Here is a 22,759-nt window from a genome sequence, read left to right as displayed (position 1 = left end):
AACAGGACATATGCCCAGGCCGTGAGCAGAGCAACAGGCCCAACCCTCACTATTACACCCGCCCAAGCCCCATCCTGCCACCTAATAGGTATGTATCAGATGCTCAACATGCTCTGCTCACACCTACTGTAATGGTCTGAGCCTAAACTACACAAAAACAACACTAGACACTATGGAACACAAAGCTTTCACTATCTCATCCTGGAATATACAAGGTCTGAGGTCATCTGCCTTTGGCCTAAAGAGCAAGAACCCAGACTTCATCAAAGAAATTGGAAATACAGACGTTGTCATCCTATAAGAAATGGTATAGAGGAGACGGACACACTGGTTTCCCTCTAGGTTACAGAGAGCTGGTAGTCCCATCCACCAAACTACCAGGTGTGAAACAGGGAAGAGACTCGGGGGGTATGCTAATTTGGTATAGAGCAGACCTAACCCACTCTATTAAATTAGTCAAAACAGGAACATATTACATCTGGCTAGAAATGAATAAGGACATTATCTCAACAGGGAAACATGTCCTCATGTGTGCTACCTATATTCCTCCACTATAATCCCCATACTTTTTACGATGACAGCTTCTCCATCCTAGAAGGGGAGATCAACAATTTCCAGGACCAGGGACATGTACTAGTCTGTGGCGACCTAAATGCCAGAACTGGACAACAACCTGACACCCTCAGCACACAGGGGGACAAACACCTACCTGGAGGTGACAGCATTCCCTCCCCCATACGCCCCCCTAGACACAACTACGACAACATAACCAACAAAAACGGGTCACAACTCCTGCAGCTCTGTCACACGCTGGGTATGTACATTGTCAATGGTAGGCTTCGAGGGGACTCCTATGGTAGGTACACCTATAGCTCATCTCTTGGCAGTAGTACTGTAGACTACTTTATCACTGACCTCAACCCAGAGTCTCTTAGAGCGTTTACAGTCAGTTCACTGACACCCCTATCAGATTACTGCAAAATCACAGTCTACTTGAACAGAGTTATGCTCAATCATGAAGCATCAAAGCCAAAGGTACTGAATAATATTAAGAAATGCTATAGTTGGAAGGAAAGTAGTGTGGAAATCTACCAAAAAACTATTAGGCAACATCAAATTCAATCCCTTATAGACAATTTCCTGGACAAAATGTTTCACTGTAATAGTGAAGGTGTAAACTTTGCAGTAGAAAACCTAAACAGTACATTTGACCTCAGCTTCCTGTCAAATCTAAACAATTCAAGCAGACAACCTAAGAAAATTAACAACAATGACAAATGGTTTGATGAAGAATGCAAAAACCTAAGAAAGAAATTGAGAAACCTATCCAACCAAAAACATAGAGACCCAGAACACCTGAGCCTTTGCCTTCACTATGGTGAATCACTAAAACAATACAGAAATACACTACAGAAAAAGGAATAGCATGTCAGAAATCAGCTCAATGTAATGGAAGAATCCATTGACTCTAACCACTTCTGGGAAAATTGGAAAACAAACAACAACACGAAGAGTTATCTATCCAAAACGGAGATGTATGGATAAACCACTTCTCCCATCATTTTGGCCCCATAACAAAGATTAAACAGCAAATACATATACATGATCAAATCAAAATCTTAGAATCAACTATTAAAGACTACCAGAACCCACTGGATTCTCCAATTACATTGAATGAACTACAGAACAAAATACAAACCCTCCAACCCAAAAATGTCTGTGGGGTTGATGTGTGGGTCGTAAATGAAATGATAAAATATACAGACCACAAATTCCAATTGGCTATACTTAAACTCTTTAACATCATCCTCAGCTCTGGCATATTTCCCAATATTTGGAACCAACGACTGATCACCCCAATCCACAAAAGTGGAGACAAATTTGATCCCAATAACTACCGTGGGATATGCGTCAACAGCAACCTTGGAAAAATCCTCTGCATTATCATTAACAGCAGAATTGTTTATTTCCTCAGCGAAAACAATTTACTGAGCAAATGTCAAATTGGCTTTTCTTTACCAAATTACCGCATGACAGACCACATATTCACCCTGCACACCCTAATTGATAAACAAGCAAACCAAAACAAAGGCAAAGTCTTCTCATGCTTTGTTGTTTTCAAAAAAGCTTTCGACTCAATTCGGCATGAGGGTCTGTTATACAAATTGTGGTGTTGGGGGAAAACATACAACATCATAAAATCCATGTACACAAACAACAAGTGTGCGGTTAAAATTGTCAAAAAATACACACATTTCTTTCCACAGGGCTGTGGGGTGAGACAGGGATGCAGCTTAAGCCCCACCCTCTTCAACATATATATAAACTAATTGACAAGGGCACTAGAACAGTCTGCAGCACCCAGCCTCACCCTACTAGAATCTGAAGTCAAATGTCTACTGTTTGGTGATGATCTGGTGCTTCTGTCCCCAACCAAGGAGGGCCTACAGCAGCACCTAGATCTTCTGCACAGATTCTGTCAGACCTGAGCCCTGGCAGTAAATCTCAGTAAGACAAAAATAATGGTGTTCCAAAAAAGTTCCAGTTGTCACGACCACGAATACAAATTCCATCTAGACACCGTTGCCCTAGAGCACACAAAACATGATACATACCTCAGCCTAAACATCAGCGCCACAGGTAACTTCCACAAAGCTGTGAACGATTTGAGAGACAAGGCAAGAAGGGCCTTCTATGCTATCAAAAGGAACATAAAATTTGACAAACCAATTAGGATATGGCAAAAACACTTGAGTCAGTTAAAGAACCCATTTCCCTTTATGGTTGTGAGGTCTGGGGTCCGCTCACCAACCAAGAATTCACAAAATGGGACAAACACCAAATTGAGACTCTGCATGCAGAATTTTGCAAAAAAAATCCTCAGTGTGCAACGTAAAACACCAAATAATGCATGCAGAATTAGGCCGATACCCGCTAATTATCAAAATCCAGAAAAGAGCCGTTCAATTCTACAACCACCTAAAAGGAAGCGATTCCCAAACCTTCCATAACAAAGCCATCACCTACAAAGAGATGAACTTAGATAAGAGTCCCCTAAGCAAGCTGGTCCTGGGGCTCTGTTCACAAACACAAACATACCCCACAGAGCCCCAGGACAGCAACACAATTAGACCCAACCAAATCATGAGAAAACAGAAATTGAATTACTTGAAATATTGGAAATAATTTACAAATAAACAGAGCAAACTAGAATGCTATTTGGCCATAAACAGAGAGTACACAGTGGCAGAATACCTGACCACTGTGACTGACCCAACATTAAGGAAATCTTAGACTATGTACAGACTCAGTGAGCATAGCCTTGCTATTGAGAAAGGCCGCCGTAGGCAGACCTGGCTCTCAAGAGAAGACAGGCTATGTGCACACTGCCCACAAAATGAGGTGGAAACTGAGCTGCACTTCCTAACCTCCTGCCAAATATATTACCATATTAGAGACACATATTTCCCTTAGATTACACAGACACACAAAGTATTTGAAGAAAAATCCAATTTTGATAAACTCCCATATCTATTGGGTGAAATACCACAGTGTGCAATCACAGCAGCAAGATTTGTGACCTGTTGCCACAAGAAAAGGGCAACCAGTGAAGAACAAACACCATTGTAAATACAACCTATATTTATGTTTATTTATTTTCCCCTTTGTACTTTAACTATTTGTATAGTATATATACATAATATGACATTTTAAATGTCTTTATTCTTTTGGAACGTCTGAGTGTAATGTTTACTGTTAATATTTATTGTTTATTTCACTTTTGTTTATTATCTATTTCACTTGCTTTGGCAACGTTAACATACGTTTCCCATGCCAATAAAGCCCTTAAATTGAAATTGAAATTGAGATACAGAGAGACAGAGAGAGATAGACAGAGAGAGAGACAGAGACAGCGGGACAGAGCGAAAGAGACAGAGAGAGCGAGATAGAGAGAGAGAGAGAGAGAGAGAGAGAGAGAGAGAGAGAGAGAGAGAGAGAGAGAGAGACGAGAGAGAGAGAAGAGAGAGAGAGAAAGAGAGAGAGAGACGGAGAGAAGAGAGAGAGAGAGACAGCAGAGAGAGAGAGAGAGAGAGAGAGAGAGAGAGAGAGAGAGAGACGGAGAGAAAGAGAGAAAGAGAGAGAGAGAGAGAGAGAGAGAGAGAGAGAGAAAGAGAGAAAGAGAGAGACAGCGAGAGAGAGAGAGAGAGGAGTAAGAAATAACTCCTGTGGTGATATTACTGAGAGTGTGAATATACATACATACAGTGGGGGAAAAAAGTATTTAGTCAGCCACCAATTGTGCAAGTTCTCCTGCTTAAAAAGATGAGAGAGGCCTGTAATTTTCATCATAGGTACACGTCAACTATGACAGACAAATTGAGAAAAAAAATCCAGAAAATCACATTGTAGCAAGATTTCTGGCTCTCACAGACCTGTAACTTCTTCTTTAAGAGGCTCCTCTGTCCTCTACTCGTTATCTGTATTAATGGCATCTCTTTGAACTTGTTATCAGTATAAAAGACACCTGTCCACAACCTCAAACAGTCACACTCCAAACTCCACTATGGCCAAGACCAAAGAGCTGTCAAAGGACACCAGAAACAAAATTGTAGACCTGCACCAGGCTGGGAATACTGAATCTGCAATAGGTAAGCAGCTTGGTTTGAAGAAATCAACTGTGGGAGCAATTATTAGGAAATGGAAGACATACAAGACCACTAATAATCTCCCTCGATCTGGGGCTCCACGCAAGATCTCACCCCGTGGGGGTCAAAATGATCACAAGAACGGTGAGCAAAAATCCCAGAACCACCTGGGGGGACCTAGTGAATGACCTGCAGAGAGCTGGGACCAAAGTAACAAAGCCTACCATCAGTAACACACTACGCCGCCAGGGACTCAAATCCTGCAGTGCAAGACGTGTCCCCCTGCTTAAGCCAGTACATGTCCAGGCCCGTCTGAAGTTTGCTAGAGTGCATTTGGATGATCCAGAAGAGGATTGGGAGAATGTCATATGGTCAGATGAAACCAAAATAGAACTTTTTGGTAAAAACTCAACTCGTCGTGTTTGGAGGACAAAGAATGCTGAGTTGCATCCAAATAACACCATACCTACTGTGAAGCATGGGGGTGGAAACATTATGCTTTGGGGCTGTTTTTCTGCAAAGGGACCAGGACGACTGATCCGTGTAAAGGAAAGAATGAATGGGGCCATGTATCGTGAGATTTTGAGTGAAAACCTCCTTCCATCAGCAAGGGCATTGAAGATGAAACGTGGCTGGGTCTTTCAGCATGACAATGATCCCAAACACACCGCCCGGGCAACGAAGGAGTGGCTTCGTAAGAAGCATTTCAAGGTCCTGGAGTGGCCTAGCCAGTCTCCAGATCTCAACCCCATAGAAAATCTTTGGAGGGAGTTGAAAGTCCGTGTTGCCCAGCGACAGCCCCAAAACATCACTGCTCTAGAGGAGATCTGCATGGAGGAATGGGCCAAAATGCCAGCAACAGTGTGTGAAAACCTTGTGAAGACTTACAGAAAACGTTTGACCTGTCTCATTGCCAACAAATGGTATATAACAAAGTATTGAGAAACTTTTGTTATTGACCAAATACTTATTTTCCACCATAATTTGCAAATAGATTCATTAAAAATCCTTCAATGTGATTTTCTGGATTTTTTTTCCTAATTTTGTCTGTCATAGTTGACGTGTACCTATGATGAAAATTACAGGCCTCTCTCATCTTTTTAAGTGGGAGAACTTGCACAATTGGTGGCTAACTAAATACTTTTTTTCCCCACTGTATGTATGTCTGTCCGTCCGTCTGTGTTCCCACTATTTTACTGCAGTGAAGCATAGTTTATTATTTCTCTTTCATCTCTCTCTCTAACTCCTACTCCTCCCTTCTCTCCCCCCCCCTCTCTCTCAATCACATCCCTTTTTCTCTTATCTCTGTCTTCCTCCCTCCCCCTCTCTCTCCCCTCTCTTCTCTCTCCATCTCTCTCTCTCCATCTTGCCCTAAGGCAAGAAACAGCACAAGAAACAGACTTTTTCAAATCATAGTTGCACACCTCATGTAGCCTAGCCCATACGCCTATACGTTTTGATAAGGTTTGTATCACAACTAAAGTGGCCAAATAACTTCTTAAAATTAAGCACACATTACAAACGGTGTAGAGCCTAACTGAAATACATAGGCAGCACGTGACTTTGAAGTATTGCTGCGCTTATAATGTGAAGAAATATCCTAATAGTTTATCAACATTTTAAGCTAAATGATCTAATCTGTTGCATCAGCCTCATTGCTTTTAAAAGGTTTTTTGATGCGAGTGGTTGTATTAATTTGGGATCTATCGCATCCCACAACTGTCCCAGCGTATGTTTGGAATATTTATTTATCGCACAGAAGGGCAAGTTGACCAATAGAATATGTCAACTTTTGTACTATGGGGAATAATATGATAGTAGATTGACATAGGCTAGTGCTTTGCTGTTCGTTAGGCCTACTCATCTTGTTGGCTGACATCTTCAATATGAACCTCGGAATTCGATAAGGACGCGCGCAGTTGCGTCTGTCTTCACTTGTAGCCAGTGAGAAGGACCCTAGATGCTGTGAGAAGGACCCGATCACGTGTCAGCCATTGGCTAATAAGAATTGAGATATCTGAGAGAGCCAGGTGAATGAGAGGTGCTTCGGAGCACACAGCCGGGAGAAGGGAATTATAATGATTATATTCAGCCCAAGGGCACAACGGCCCCTTTGGCTGCAAAAGGCAAGGATTTTTTAGGGGCTATTACGGCCAGACAAGGGGGATGCCGCCGGGAAACTCGAGGCCTGGTGAGGATATTATCAAGTGCTTGTCAAATTGAGAATGAGAGACTGATGAAGTGTTTGCAGCCTGCACAAAAAACAAATCAGACTTTCATGTGACTTTTTTCAAATCAACATTAGAGTCGTATCATGCAGCCTTAGAATGTATAAAAAATCTAAATACACTATATATACAAATGTTTGTGGACACCCATCCAAATTACTGTATTACGCTATTTCAGCCACACCCATTTCTGACAGGTGTATAAAATCGAGCACACAGCCATGCAATCGCCATAGACAAACATTGTTCTACAGCTGCACCATCGAGAGCATCCTGACTGGTTGCTTCACCGCCTGGTATGGCAACTGCTCGGCCTCCGACCGCAAGGCACTACAGAGGGTAGTGCTTATGGCCCAGTACATCACTGGGGCCAAGCTTCCTGCCATCCAGGACCTCTATACCAGGCGGTGTCAGAGGAAGGCCCTAAAAATGGCCAAAGACTCCTGCCACCCTAGTCATAGACTGTTCTCTCTGCTACCGCACGGCAAGCGGTACCGGAGTGCCAAGTCTAGGTCCAAAAGACTTCTCAACAGCTTCTACCCCCAAGCCATAAGACTCCTGAACAGCTAATCATGGCTACCCAGACTATTTGCACTGCCTCCCCACCCACCCCATCTTTTTACGCTGCTGCTACTCTGTTAATTATTTATGCATAGTCACTTTACCTCTACCCAGATGTACATATTACCTCAACTACCTCAACTAGCCGGTGCCCCCGCACATTGACTCTGTACCGGTACCCCCCTGTATCTAGCCTCCCTACTGTTATTTTATTTATTTCTCAACACTTTTTTGTTGTTGTTTTATTTTACTTTTTTATTTAAAATAAATGCACTGTTGGTTAAGGGCTGTAAGTAAGCATTTCACTGTAATGTCTGCACCTGTTGTATTCGGCGCATGTGGCCAATAACATTTGATTTGATTTGATTTGATGAAGGCCTGATTCAAGCGGTCTCCTCTGAACAGTTGATGTTGAGATGTGTCTGTTACTTGAACTCTGTGAAGCATTTATTTGGGCTGCAATCTGAGGTGCAGTTAATTGCCGATTTCTGAGGCTGGTAACTCTAATGAACTTATCCTCTGCAGCAGAGGTAACTCTTGGTCTTCCTTTCCTGTGGCGGTCCTCATGAGAGCCAGTTTCATCATTACATTTTACATTTTAATCATTTAGCAGACGCTCTTATCCAGAGCGTGAGTGCATACATTTTCATACTGCCCCCCCGTGGGAAACGAACCCACAACCCTGGCGTTGCAAGCGCCATGCTCTACCAAATGAGCTACAGGGGACATAGCGCTTGATGGTTTTTGCGACTGCACTTGAAGACATTTTCCGGATTGACTGACCTTCATGTCTTAAAGTAATGATGGACTGTCGTTTCTCTTTGCTTATTTGAGCTGTTCGTGCCATAATATGGACTTGGTATTTTACCAAATAGGGCTATCTTCTGTATACCACCCCTACCTTGTCACAACACAACTGATTGGCTCAAACGCATTAAGAAGGAAATAAATTCCTCAAATTAACTTTTAACAAGGCACACCTGTTAATTGAAATGCATTCCAGGTGACTACCCCATGAAGATGGTTGAGAGAATGCCAAGAGTGTGCAAAGCTGTCATCAAGGCAAAGGGTGGCTACTTTGAATAATCTCATATATAAAATATATTTTGATTTGTTTAACACTTTTTTGGTTACTACGTGATTCCATATATGTTATTTCATAGTTTTGATGTCTTCACTATTATTCTACAATGTAGAAAGTAGTAAAAATAAAGAAAAACCCTGGAATGAGTAGGTGTTTCCAAACTTTTGACTGGCAATGTACATATTACCTCAATTACCTCGACTAACCTGTGCCCCCGCACATTGACTCAGTACTAGTAACCCCTGCATATAGCCTTGTTATTGTTATTTTATTGTTGCTCTTTAATTTTTTACTTTAGTTTATTTAGTAAATATTTCTCTTAACTCTTATTCTTCTTAAAACTGCATTTGTCACGATCGTTATGAAAAGCAGACCAAGGCGCAGCGTGATAACCGTACATCTTTTATTGTACTGAATACACGATCAAAACAAAACAACAAACGATACGTGAAGTCCTAGGTTATACACCAAAACAAACCTTACGGAACAAGATCCCACAAAATAACAGTGCCAAACAGGCTGCCTAAGTATGGTCCCCAATCAGAGACAACAAGCTACAGCTGCCTCTGATTGGGAACCACCCTGGCCAACATAGATATACACAAACTAGAACACAAACCTAGAAAACTAAACAATGAAACCTACACACCCTGGCTCGACATATAATAGTCCCCAGAGCCAGGGCGTGACAGCATTGTTGGTTAAGGGCTCGTAAGAAAGCGTTTCACGGTAAGTCCTACACCTGTTGTATTCGGCGCATGTGACAAATAACATTTGATTTGATTTAATTTGATTTGATTGGTAGTAGAATGGCCTTACTGACGTGGCCCCGTCATGGGATGCCACTTTTACAATAAGTCAGTTTGTCAAATATCCGCCCTGCTAAAGCTGCCCCGGTCAACTGTAAGTGCTGTTATTGTGAAGGGGAAATGTCAAGGAACAACAACGGCTCAACCGCGAAGTGGTAGGCCACACAAGCTCACAGAACGTGACTGCCAAGTGCTGAAGTAAAAATCTTCTGTCTTCGGTTGCAACACTCACTACTGAGTTCCAAACTGCCTCTGGAAGCAACGTCAGCACGAGAATTGTTCGTCGGGAGCATCATGAAATGGGTTTCCATGGCCGAGCAGCCGCACACAAGCCTTTGTGGCAACAGTTTGGGGAAGGCCCTTTCCTGTTTCAGCATGACAATGCCCCTGTGCACAAAGCGAGGTCCATGCAGAAAGGGTTTGTCAAGAACGGTGTGGAAGAAATTGACTGTCCTGCACAGAGGCCTGACCTCAACCCCATCGAACACCTATGGGATGAATATGAAAGGCGAATGCGAGCCAGGCCTAATCGCCCAACATCAGTGCCCGACCTCACTAATGCTCTTGCGGCTGAATGGAAGCAAGTCCCCGCAGCAATGTTCCAACATCTAGTGGAAAGCCTTCCCAGAATAGTGGAGTCTGTTATAGCAGCAAAGGGGGGACCAACTCCATATTAATGCCCATGATTTTGGAATGAGATGTTCGATGAGCAGGGTCCACATACTTTTGGTAATGTAGTGTATTTAGCCCAACGTTTGTATCACAACTAATGTTGCATAAATACAATGCATTCGGAAAGTATTCAGACCCCTTGACTTTTTCCACATTTTGTTACGTTACAGCCTTAATCTAAAATTGATTAAATTGTTTTTTTCCCTCATCAATCTACACACAATACCCCATAATGACAAAGCAAAAACAGGTTTTTAGAAATTTTTGCAAATGCATAAAAAAATAACAACTGAAATATCACATTTACATGTATTCAGACCTTTTACTCAGTACTTTGTTGAAGCACCTTTGGCAGCGATCACAGCCTCAAGTCTTCTTGGGTATGATGCTACAAGCTTGGCACACCTGTATTTGGGGAGTTTCTCCCATTCTTCTCTGCAGATTCTCTCAAGCTCTGTCATGTTGGATGGGGAGCGTCGCTGCACAGCTATTTTCAGGTATCTCCAGAGATGTTCGATAGGGTTCAAGTCCAGGCTCTGGCTGGGCCACACAAGGACATTCAGAGGATTGTCCCGAAGCCACTTCTGCGTTGTCTTGGCTGTGTGCTTAGGGTCATTGTCCTGTGGGAAGGTGAACCTTCGCCCCAGTCTGAGGTCCTGAGCGCTCTGGAGCAGTTTTTCATCAACGATCTCTCTGTGCTTTGCTCCATTCATCTTTCCCTCGATCTTGACTAGTCTCCCAGTCCCTGCCACTGAAAAACATCCCCACAGCATGATGAAGCCACCACCATGCTTCACCGTAGAGATGGTGCAAGGTTTCCTCCAGACGTGACGCTTGGCAATCAGGCCAAAGAGTTCAATCTTGGTTTCATCAGACCAGAGAATCTTGTTTCTCACGGTCTGAGAGTCCTTTAGGTGCCTTTTGGCAAACTCCAAGTGGCCTGTCATGTGCCTTTTACTGAGGAGTGGCTTCCGTCTGGCCACTCTACCATGAAGGACAGAATAGTACCTGCTACACTACAGGGCAGCAGGACAGAACAGATACCGGGTATGCTACAACATAGCAGCACCGAACAGACACTGGGTATGCTACAGGATAGCACAACAGAACAGACACCGGGTATGCTACAGGATAGCACAACAGAACAGACACCGGGTATGCTACAGGATAGCACAACAGATCAGACACTGGGTATGCTACAGGATAACGACAGAACAGACACCGGGTATGCAACAGGATAGCACGACAGAACAGACACCGGGTATGCTACAGGATAGCACGACAGAACAGACACCGGGTATGCTACAGGATAGCACGACAGAACAGACACCGGGTATGCAACAGGATAGCACGACAGAACAGACACCGGGTATGCTACAGGATAGCACGACAGAACAGACACCGGGTATGCTACAGGATAGCACGACAGAACAGACACCGGGTATGCTACAGGATAGCGCGACAGAACAGACACCGGGTATGCAACAGGATAGCATGACAGAACAGACACCAGGAATGCTACAGGATAGCGCGACAGAACAGACACCGGGTATGCTACATGATAGCAGGACAGAACAGACACCGGGTATGCTACAGGATAGCACAACAGAACAGACACCGGGTATGCTACAGGATAGCACGACAGAACAGACACCGGGTATGCTACAGGATAGCGCGACAGAACAGACACCGGGTATGCTACATGATAGCAGGACAGAACAGACACTGGGTATGCTACAGGATAGCACAACAGAACAGACACCGGGTATGCTACAGGATAGCACAACAGATCAGACACTGGGTATGCTACAGGATAACGACAGAACAGACACCGGGTATGCAACAGGATAGCACGACAGAACAGACACCGGGTATGCTACAGGATAGCACGACAGAACAGACACTGGGTATGCTACAGGATAGCACGACAGAACAGACACCGGGTATGCAACAGGATAGCACGACAGAACAGACACCGGGTATGCTACAGGATAGCACGACAGAACAGACACCGGGTATGCTACAGGATAGCACGACAGAACAGACACCGGGTATGCTACAGGATAGCGCGACAGAACAGACACCGGGTATGCAACAGGATAGCATGACAGAACAGACACCAGGAATGCTACAGGATAGCGCGACAGAACAGACACCGGGTATGCTACATGATAGCAGGACAGAACAGACACCGGGTATGCTACAGGATAGCACAACAGAACAGACACCGGGTATGCTACAGGATAGCACGACAGAACAGACACCGGGTATGCTACAGGATAGCGCGACAGAACAGACACCGGGTATGCTACATGATAGCAGGACAGAACAGACACTGGGTATGCTACAGGATAGCAGGACAGTGTTTGTGTTAGATACTTGAATTTGTCTGTATCTGTATCTGTGTTACGTGTCTGTAGGTCCAGGTTACCTTGATCCATGGCTGGCTGGCTGGCAGTGTCTTCTTTAAGTGGAACTTCCTCATCTGTAAAGACTGTGGGAGAGACATTGGTCAGCCCTTGAGCAAACATACTATGATGATGCAATCACACAAAGTTGTCTATAGTATCTCAGCCATGACAGTACAGGATTGTCTACAATGGTCTTGTTCGGCAAGAACTTGTTGTCTTGTCTGGACAACACAAAAATGGTGCCAACATAGGTGAATCTCTCTCTCTCTCTCTCTCTCTCTCTCTCTCTCTCTCTCTCTCTCTCTCTCTCTCTCTCTCTCTCTCTCTCTCTCTCTCTCTCTCTCTCTCTCTTTCTCTCTGTCCCTCCTTCTCCTCTCCTCTCCACTCAACTCTCTCAGCAATGACATTTGGGACAAATTGAGTAAATGAAAGCCTCGACACCAGTAAGCTAACATGCTCTATGAATGGCTATTGTGCTGCTTCTATAATTGCTTTTTTAAGAAGCTGAAGGAGAGAAGCCATTTTTTCCATATTTGTGCAATTGTAGACCCACTCTCTGAACAATCTAAACGCCAGATCCCATTAGATGGAAACGAGAACAATTTCTACCAAAGCCTTGTGTTGTCTGGAGTGCTGCTGTCAATCTGACGCATTCATGCAAACACACACACACACACACACACACACACACACACACACACACACACACACACACACACACACACACACACACACACACACACACACACACACACACACAGCTACATCAATCCTTTCCAGTAATCATGAATGCCATACTACTTAAATGAGAATAATGGCTTTATATATATGCAGCCTATAAGATGGTATAGTTCTATAAGATGTCATAGTTCTATAAGATGGTATAGATCTATAAGATGGTAAAGTTCTATAAGACGGTGTAGTTCTAGAAGATGGTATAGTTCTAGAAGTTGGTGTAGTTCTATAGATGGTATAGTTCTATAAGATGGTATAGTTCTGGAAGATTGAAAATGGTATAGTTCTATAAGATGGTATAGTTCTATAAGATGGTATAGTTCTATAAGATGGAAGATGGTATAGTTCTATAAGATGGTATAGTTCTATAAGATGGAAGATGGCATAGTTCTATAAGATGGCATAGTTCTATAAGATGGAATAGTTCTATAAGATGGTATAGTTCTATAAGATGGAATAGTTCTATAAGATGGTATAGTTCTATAAGATGGTATAGTTCTAGAAGATGGTATAGTTCTAGAAGATGGTATAGTTCTATAAGATGGTATAGTTCTAGAAGATGGTATAGTTCTAGAAGATGGTATAGTTCTATAAGATGGTATAGTTCTATAAGACGGTATAGTTCTAGAAGATGGTATAGTTCTAGAAGATGGAAGATGGTATAGTTCTATAAGATTGTATAGTTCTATAAGATGGTATAGTTCTATAAGATGGAAGATGGTATAGTTCTATAAGATGGTATAGTTCTATAAGATGGTATAGTTCTATAAGATGGTATAGTTCTATAAGATTTTATAGTTCTATAAGATGGAAGATGGTATAGTTCTATAAGATGGTATAGTTCTATAAGACAGTATAGTTCTATAAGATGGTATAGTTCTATAAGATGGTATAGTTCTATAAGATGGAAGATGGTATAGTTCTATAAGACGGTATAGTTCTATAAGATGGTATAGTTCTATAAGATGGAAGATGGTATAGTTCTATTAGATGGTATAGTTCTATAAGATGGTATAGTTCTATAAGATGGAAGATGGTATAGTTCTATAAGACGGTATAGTTCTATAAGATGGTATAGTTCTATAAGATGGAAGATGGTATAGTTCTATTAGATGGTATAGTTCTATAAGATGGTATAGTTCTATAAGATGGTATAGTTCTATAAGATGGTATAGTTCTATAAGATGGTATAGTTCTATAAGATGGAAGATGGTATAGTTCTATAAGATGGTATAGTTCTATAAGATGGTATAGTTCTATAAGATGGTATAGTTCTATAAGATGGTATAGTTCTATAAGTTGGAAGATGATATAGTTCTATAAGACGGTATAGTTCTATAAAATGGTATAGTTCTAAAATATGGTATAATTCTATAAGATGGAAGATGGTATAGTTCTATAAGATGGTATAGTTCTATAAGATGGTTTAGTCTTTAAGATGGTATAGTTCTATAAGATGGAAGATGGTATAGTTCTATAAGATGGTATAGTTCTATAAGATGGTATAGTTCTATAAGATGGTATAGTTCTTTAAGACGGTATAGTTCTATAACATGGAAGATGGTATAGTTCTATAAGATGGTATAGTTCTATAAGACAGTATAGTTCTATAAGATGGTATAGTTCTATAAGATGGAAGATGGTATAGTTCTATTAGATGGTATAGTTCTATAAGATGGTATAGTTCTATAAGATGGAAGATGGTATAGTTCTATAAGACGGTATAGTTCTATAAGATGGTATAGTTCTATAAGATGGTATAGTTCTATAAGATGGTATAGTTCTATAAGATGGAAGATGGTATAGTTCTATAAGACGGTATAGTTCTATAAGATGGTATAGTTCTATAAGATGGAAGATGGTATAGTTCAATTAGATGGTATAGTTCTATAAGATGGTATAGTTATATAAGATGGAAGATGGTATAGTTCTATAAGACGGTATAGTTCTATAAGATGGTATAGTTCTATAAGATGGAAGATGGTATAGTTCTATTAGATGGTATAGTTCTATAAGATGGTATAGTTCTATAAGATGGAAGATGGCATAGTTCTATAAGATGGAATAGTTCTATAAGATGGTATAGTTCTATAAGATGGAATAGTTCTATAAGATGGTATAGTTCTATAAGATGGTATAGTTCTATAAGATGGTATAGTTCTATAAGATGGTATAGTTCTATAAGATGGTATAGTTCTAGAAGATGGTATAGTTCTAGAAGATGGTATAGTTCTATAAGATGGTATAGTTCTATAAGACGGTATAGTTCTAGAAGATGGTATAGTTCTAGAAGATGGAAGATGGTATAGTTCTATAAGATTGTATAGTTCTATAAGATGGTATAGTTCTATAAGATGGAAGATGGTATAGTTCTATAAGATGGTATAGTTCTATAAGATGGTATAGTTCTATAAGATTTTATAGTTCTATAAGATGGAAGATGGTATAGTTCTATAAGATGGTATAGTTCTATAAGATGGTATAGTTCTAGAAGATGGTATAGTTCTATAAGATGGTATAGTTTTATAAGATGGTATAGTTCTATAAGACGGTATAGTTCTATAAGATGGTATAGTTCTAGAAGATGGTATAGTTCTATAAGATGGTATAGTTCTAGAAGATGGTATAGTTCTATAAGACGGTATAGTTCTATAAGATGGAATAGTTCTATAAGATGGTATAGTTCTATAAGACGGTATAGTTCTATAAGATGGTATAGTTCTATAAGATAGTATAGTTCTATAAGATGGTATAGTTCTAGAAGATGGTATAGTTCTATAAGATGGAAGATGGTATAGTTCTATAATATGGTATAGTTCTATAAGATGGCATAGTTTTATAAGATGGTATAGTTCTATAAGACGGTATAGTTCTTTAAGACGGTATAGTTCTATAACATGGAAGATGGTATAGTTCTATAAGATGGTATAGATCTATAAGACAGTATAGTTCTATAAGATGGTATAGTTCTATAAGATGGAAGATGGTATAGTTCTATTAGATGGTATAGTTCTATAAGATGGTATAGTTCTATAAGATGGAAGATGGTATAGTTCTATAAGACGGTATAGTTCTATAAGATGGTATAGTTCTATAAGATGGTATAGTTCTATAAGATGGAAGATGGTATAGTTCTATAAGACGGTATAGTTCTATAAGATGGTATAGTTCTATAAGATGGAAGATGGTATAGTTCTATTAGATGGTATAGTTCTATAAGATGGTATAGTTCTATAAGATGGAAGATGGTATAGTTCTATAAGACGGTATAGTTCTATAAGATGGTATAGTTCTATAAGATGGAAGATGGTATAGTTCTATTAGATGGTATAGTTCTATAAGATGGTATAGTTCTATAAGATGGTATAGTTCTATAAGATGGTATAGTTCTATAAGATGGAAGATGGTATAGTTCTATAAGATGGTATAGTTCTATAAGATGGTATAGTTCTATAAGATGGTATAGTTCTATAAGATGGTATAGATCTATAAGATGGTATAGTTCTATAAGATGGTATAGTTCTATAAGATGGTATAGTTCTATAAGATGGTATAGTTCTATAAGATGGTATAGTTCTATAAGATGGTATAGTTCTATAAGATGGTATAGTTCTATAAGATGGAAGATGGTATAGTTCTATAAGATGGTATAGTTCTATAAGATGGTATAGTTCTATAAGATGGTATAGTTCTATAAGTTGGAAGATGATATAGTTCTATAAGACGGTATAGTTCTATAAAATGGTATAGTTCTAAAAGATGGTATAATTCTATAAGATGGAAGATGGTATAGTTCTATAAGATGGTATAGTTCTATAAGATGGTTTAGTCTTTAAGATGGTATAGTTCTATAAGATGGAAGATGGTATAGTTCTATAAGATGGTATAGTTCTATAAGATGGTATAGTTCTATAAGATGGTATAGTTCTTTAAGACGGTATAGTTCTATAACATGGAAGATGGTATAGTTCTATAAGATGGTATAGTTCTATAAGACAGTATAGTTCTATAAAGATGGTATAGTTCTATAAGATGGAAGATGGTATAGTTCTATTAGATGGTATAGTTCTATAAGATGGTATAGTTCTATAAGATGGAAGATGGTATAGTTCTATAAGACGGTATAGTTCTATAAGATGGTATAGTTCTATAAGATGGTATAGTTCTATAAGATGGTATAGTTCTATAAGATGGAAGATGGTATAGTTCTATAAGACGGTATAGTTCTATAAGATGGTATAGTTCTATAAGATGGAAGATGGTATAGTTCTATTAGATGGTATAGTTCTATAAGATGGTATAGTTCTATAAGATGGAAGATGGTATAGTTCTATAAGACGGTATAGTTCTATAAGATGGTATAGTTCTATAAGATGGAAGATGGTATAGTTCTATTAGATGGTATAGTTCTATAAGATGGTATAGTTCTATAAGATGGAAGATGGTATAGTTCTATAAGACGGTATAGTTCTATAAGATGGTATAGTTCTATAAGACGGTATAGTTCTATAAGATGGTATAGTTCTATAAGATGGTATAGTTCTATAAGATGGTATAGTTCTATAAGACGGTATAGTTCTATAAGATGGTATAGTTCTATAAGATGGAAGATGGTATAGTTCTATTAGATGGTATAGTTCTATAAGATGGTATAGTTCTATAAGATGGAAGATGGTATAGTTCTATAAGACGGTATAGTTCTATAAGATGGTATAGTTCTATAAGACGTGTGACGTCACGAGAGGCTACACAGCTTTCAGCGGGATTGCTCAAGTAGTGCAAGGAGACCAGGTTCAAACAAAACAAGGATTTTATTATAGGTCTTGGGAAATTAACGAAAATATAACAAAATTCTGTTCTCTTGTGGCTCTTTAAGGGTTAACAGTTCAGGGATGTCTCTTCCACATCCAAAATCATAATTCTCACTCGCTCAGATAACTTTTCCCCAGCCTTACTGTAGTCCACGTTGCAGCTAGTGGCCAACCCAGCAAAAAGTCCTTCCAAATGTCTCTCACGTATTTCCACAGGTGCATATATCCAAAGGTGAGTATTTCCCAAAGGTAAGTATCTCCAAATCCTTATATTCCTCATGGAAGTGGACGTGCAGCACTCTTGTCCTCCAGAGAGCCCAGGTTGGAGACTGTCTCTTCCCTTCCCACACACTCCCTCAGTGTGTCTCTTCCCTTCCCAAACCTTCAGCTCATCAGCTCCTCATTTGTTTCAGCTGCGTGGGAAGATTGGCCATAGAGGGGTGGAGTTCCCGACCATACCAGCAGATGGAGCCATAGCTGTCTGGGTTTGCAGCCACCTCAGGGGGATGTAACGTCCCTCCAGGACACAGCCTCTCGTGACATCACACATCCCCCTTCTCGGGACCGACGTCCTCGTCGGGGTAAAGGCAGCGAAGAAGGCATCACGCCGGGAGAGGGCGTCCGCATTGCCGTGGTGCTTGCCAGACTGCTCTCTCTTCAACTCCTCCAACTCTAGGACCAGGGACTCAGCCTCCTGTTGTCTCTCCTTGAGTTTCTTACTGAACGCATCAGCCTTGGTTTTAGCAGAGTTTAGCTTCTGTTGAGCAGCTTTCAGTTCCTTCTCTCTCTCTGCCTCCGCATTCTTCATCTTGTTCTCCAACACCTTGTACTTCTCCTCTGCCTTCTTCTGGACCTCCTTACTACTGCGCAGGGTCTCCTCACACTCCTCGATGGTCCTGCGCAGCCTCTCCAGCTCCCCCCTGTTGCTTATGGAAGGAGCTCTGTTGGAGTTTAGCCTGGAGGATATCTAACTCTTCTGTCTTCATGTCTAACTGTTGCTTTAACAAACGATACCTCTCAGCGGTCCCCTTCAGACCAGACAGTTCTTTGTCCAGATTCTGTAGCTCCGTCTCTGTGTCGGTCTGGGCACCTGCCATCCCTATCAGAGCCCGGGCGGGAGTGAGTAACTCGGAGGATTGCACCGGAGCCTTCCCAGGATGAGTCTTGCCTCTCCGTTTCCGAGGTACTCGGGTTATCCTCTCCTGAGACTCTCTCCAGAGTGGGTAAAAGGCTGGGCAGTCTCGTCCCAATTAGGACAGGGACGGGGAGGGAATCAACCACCCCCGCCGTCGTGTGTATGGTTCCCCGTGTGCTGGTCATTGTAAGTTCAGTAATGGGGTATTCTCTGGTGTCCCCATGGACACAGGAAACTGGGAGGACTTTCCCGGGGTCAGACACGTTGGGCCCACCAAATCCTTACGCACCAGGGTGGCCCGGCTACCAGAATCCAGTAAGGCCTCCACATCATGGTGATTCACAGTTACCGGGCAGGTGGGGGGTCGATCTGGGCCGCCATCTACGACTCCCAAGAGCGAGGCAAAACGGTGTGTGGGTGCTGAGCTGGAGGACTCCGCAGTGGGCATAGGTTCATCGGCTGGTTTCCCACACTGCCAGGAGATATGTCCCATCTCCCCACACCGGTAACACTGTCGAGTTTCCCCCTCCTGGTGTACTCTTCTTGGACCCGCCTGGTTTCTGGCTCCCCTGGAGCCGGGATAAGTCCTGACGTGGCTGGGTTCGAGACCTTGGGGTCCTTTGGACGGGTTCTTCCCATTTGTGGTGGGGCCGCACTCCTGGGGTCTTTTCGGGAAGCATTCAGCATCTCCGCTGTGGCCTGGTACTTTTCCACAGCTTCCACGGTCAGATCAGCCGTGGTCAAGGCCTGTTGACTGATGAACCGTTTTGCCTCATAAGGCAGGGCGCGTAGGTAACGATCCACCACAACGGCCTCCACCACCGCCGCTGCTGTATTCCTCTGCGGATCCAGCCATTTCCTTGCGATTCGGACAAGTTCATGCATCTGCGCCCGAGGAGGTTGGTCTGGTTGGAAGGTCCAGCTGTGAAAGCGCTGGGCCATACCAAACTTTGTGAGTCCATATCTGCTGAGGATCTCAGACTTCAGGGCATCATAGTCAGTAACCTGGTCAGGGCCCAGGTCCCGGACAGCATTCAGTGATTCCCCGGTTAGAAAGGGGGCTAACAGACCAACCCACTGTTGCTTGGGCCAGGCTTCCCTAGTGGCCGTGGCCTCAAATGCATGCAGGTATGCCTCAATGTCATCGGTAGCTCCCATCTTAGATATAAAGTCACTTGCCTTTATTGGGCGGGTATTTTGGACAACCCTCTGTCTCTGCAACTGCAATTCCTCTGCCTTCAGAAGGTTGGCTTTCTTTTGCTCCTCCAAGAGAGCCACGTTTGCTTGCATCTGGGCTTGCTGGCCAGCAACAAGGGCTTTCAATATGTCCTCCATTTCAGTCGGCGGGGAGCCTACGGCCAACTTGGAAAACTGGGTGATCAAACCTTCGGTATCCTCCTCTGACATGCACTATTAACGCTTGAGCGTGCCCGTATTCTCCACCATCTGTGACGTCACGAGAGGCTACACAGCTTTCAGCGGGATTGCTCAAGTAGTGCAAGGAGACCAGGTTCAAACAAAACAAGGATTTTATTATAGGTCTTGGGAAATTAACGAAAATATAACAAAATTCTGTTCTCTTGTGGCTCTTTAAGGGTTAACAGTTCAGGGATGTCTCTTCCACATCCAAAATCATAATTCTCACTCGCTCAGATAACTTTTCCCCAGCCTTACTGTAGTCCACGTTGCAGCTAGTGGCCAACCCAGCAAAAAGTCCTTCCAAATGTCTCTCACGTATTTCCACAGGTGCATATATCCAAAGGTGAGTATTTCCCAAAGGTAAGTATCTCCAAATCCTTATATTCCTCATGGAAGTGGACGTGCAGCACTCTTGTCCTCCAGAGAGCCCAGGTTGGAGACTGTCTCTTCCCTTCCCACACACTCCCTCAGTGTGTCTCTTCCCTTCCCAAACCTTCAGCTCATCAGCTCCTCATTTGTTTCAGCTGCGTGGGAAGATTGGCCATAGAGGGGTGGAGTTCCCGACCATACCAGCAGATGGAGCCATAGCTGTCTGGGTTTGCAGCCACCTCAGGGGGATGTAACGTCCCTCCAGGACACAGCCTCTCGTGACATCACAGACGGTATAGTTCTATAAGATGGTATAGTTCTATAAGATGGTATAGTTCTATAAGATGGTATAGTTCTAGAAGATGGTATAGTTCTATAAGATGGTATAGTTCTAGAAGATGGTGTAGTTCTAGAAGATTGAAGATGGTATAGCTCTATAAGACGGTATAGTTCTATAAGATGGTATAGTTCTATAAGATGGTATAGTTCTATAAGATGGTATAGTTCTATAAGATGGTATAGTTCTATAAGATGGTATAGTTCTAGAAGATGGAAGATGTTATAGTTCTATAAGATTGTATAGTTCTATAAGATGGTATAGTTCTAGAAGATGGAAGATGGTATAGTTCTATAAGATGGTATAGTTCTATAAGATGGTATAGTTCTATAACATGGTATAGTTCTATAAGATGGTATAGTTCTAGAAGATGGAAGATGGTATAGTTCTATAAGACGGTATAGTTCTAGAAGATGGAAGATGGTATAGTTCTATAAGATGGTATAGTTCTATAAGATGGTATAGTTCTATAAGATGGTATAGTTCTAGAAGATGGAAGATGGTATAGTTCTATAAGATGGTATAGTTCTATAAGATAGTATAGTTCTATAACATGGTATAGTTCTATAAGATGGTATAGTTCTAGAAGATGGAAGATGGTATAGTTCTATAAGACGGTATAGTTCTATAAGATGGAAGATGGTATAGTTCTATAAGATGGTATAGTTCTATAAGATGGTATAGTTCTATAAGATGGTATAGTTCTAGAAGATGGTATAGTTCTATTAGATGGTATAGTTCTAGAAGACGGTATAGTTCTATAAGACGGTATAGTTCTATAAGACGGTATAGTGCTATAAGATGGTATAGTTCTATAAGATGGCATAGTTTTATAAGATGGTATAGTTCTATAAAATGGTATAGTTCTATAAGATGGTATAGTTCTATAAGATGGTATAGTTCTATTAGATGGTATAGTTCTAGAAGATGGTATAGTTCTAGAAGATGGTATAGTTCTATAAGATGGTATAGTTCTATAAGACGGTATAGATCTATAAGAGTGTATAGTTCTAGAAGATGGAAGATGGTATAGTTCTATAAGATTGTATAGTTCTATAAGATGGTATAGTTCTATAAGATGGAAGATGGTATAGTTCTATAAGATGGTATAGTTCTATAAGATGGTATAGTTCTATAAGATTTTATAGTTCTATAAGATGGAAGATGGTATAGTTCTATAAGATGGTATAGTTCTATAAGATGGTATAGTTCTAGAAGATGGTATAGTTCTATAAGATGGTATAGTTTTATAAGATGGTATAGTTCTATAAGACGGTATAGTTCTATAAGATGGTATAGTTCTAGAAGATGGTATAGTTCTATAAGATGGTATAGTTCTAGAAGATGGTATAGTTCTATAAGACGGTATAGTTCTATAAGATGGAATAGTTCTATAAGATGGTATAGTTCTATAAGACGGTATAGTTCTATAAGATGGTATAGTTCTATAAGATAGTATAGTTCTATAAGATGGTATAGTTCTAGAAGATGGTATAGTTCTATAAGATGGAAGATGGTATAGTTCTATAATATGGTATAGTT

General features: G+C 41.2%; 1 long non-coding RNA gene across 1 annotated transcript in view; it reads right to left on the bottom strand.

Moving 5' to 3' along the window:
• Positions 1-12,422: 12,422 nt before the first annotated feature.
• LOC123484503 overlaps positions 12,423-22,759 on the bottom strand; it is a 278,369-nt gene continuing 268,032 nt past the window's right edge. Inside the window, exon 5 of the long non-coding RNA XR_006658556.1 lies at positions 12,423-12,494. This is a non-coding gene — a long non-coding RNA (uncharacterized LOC123484503). The remainder of the gene's footprint in view (positions 12,495-22,759) is intronic.

This window comes from Coregonus clupeaformis, unplaced genomic scaffold (assembly GCF_020615455.1).
Source record: "Coregonus clupeaformis isolate EN_2021a unplaced genomic scaffold, ASM2061545v1 scaf0339, whole genome shotgun sequence".
Lineage (NCBI taxonomy): Eukaryota > Metazoa > Chordata > Actinopteri > Salmoniformes > Salmonidae > Coregonus > Coregonus clupeaformis.
The sequence above is the reverse complement of the archived record's forward strand: the minus strand, read 5'-3'. Positions and strand labels throughout refer to the sequence as shown.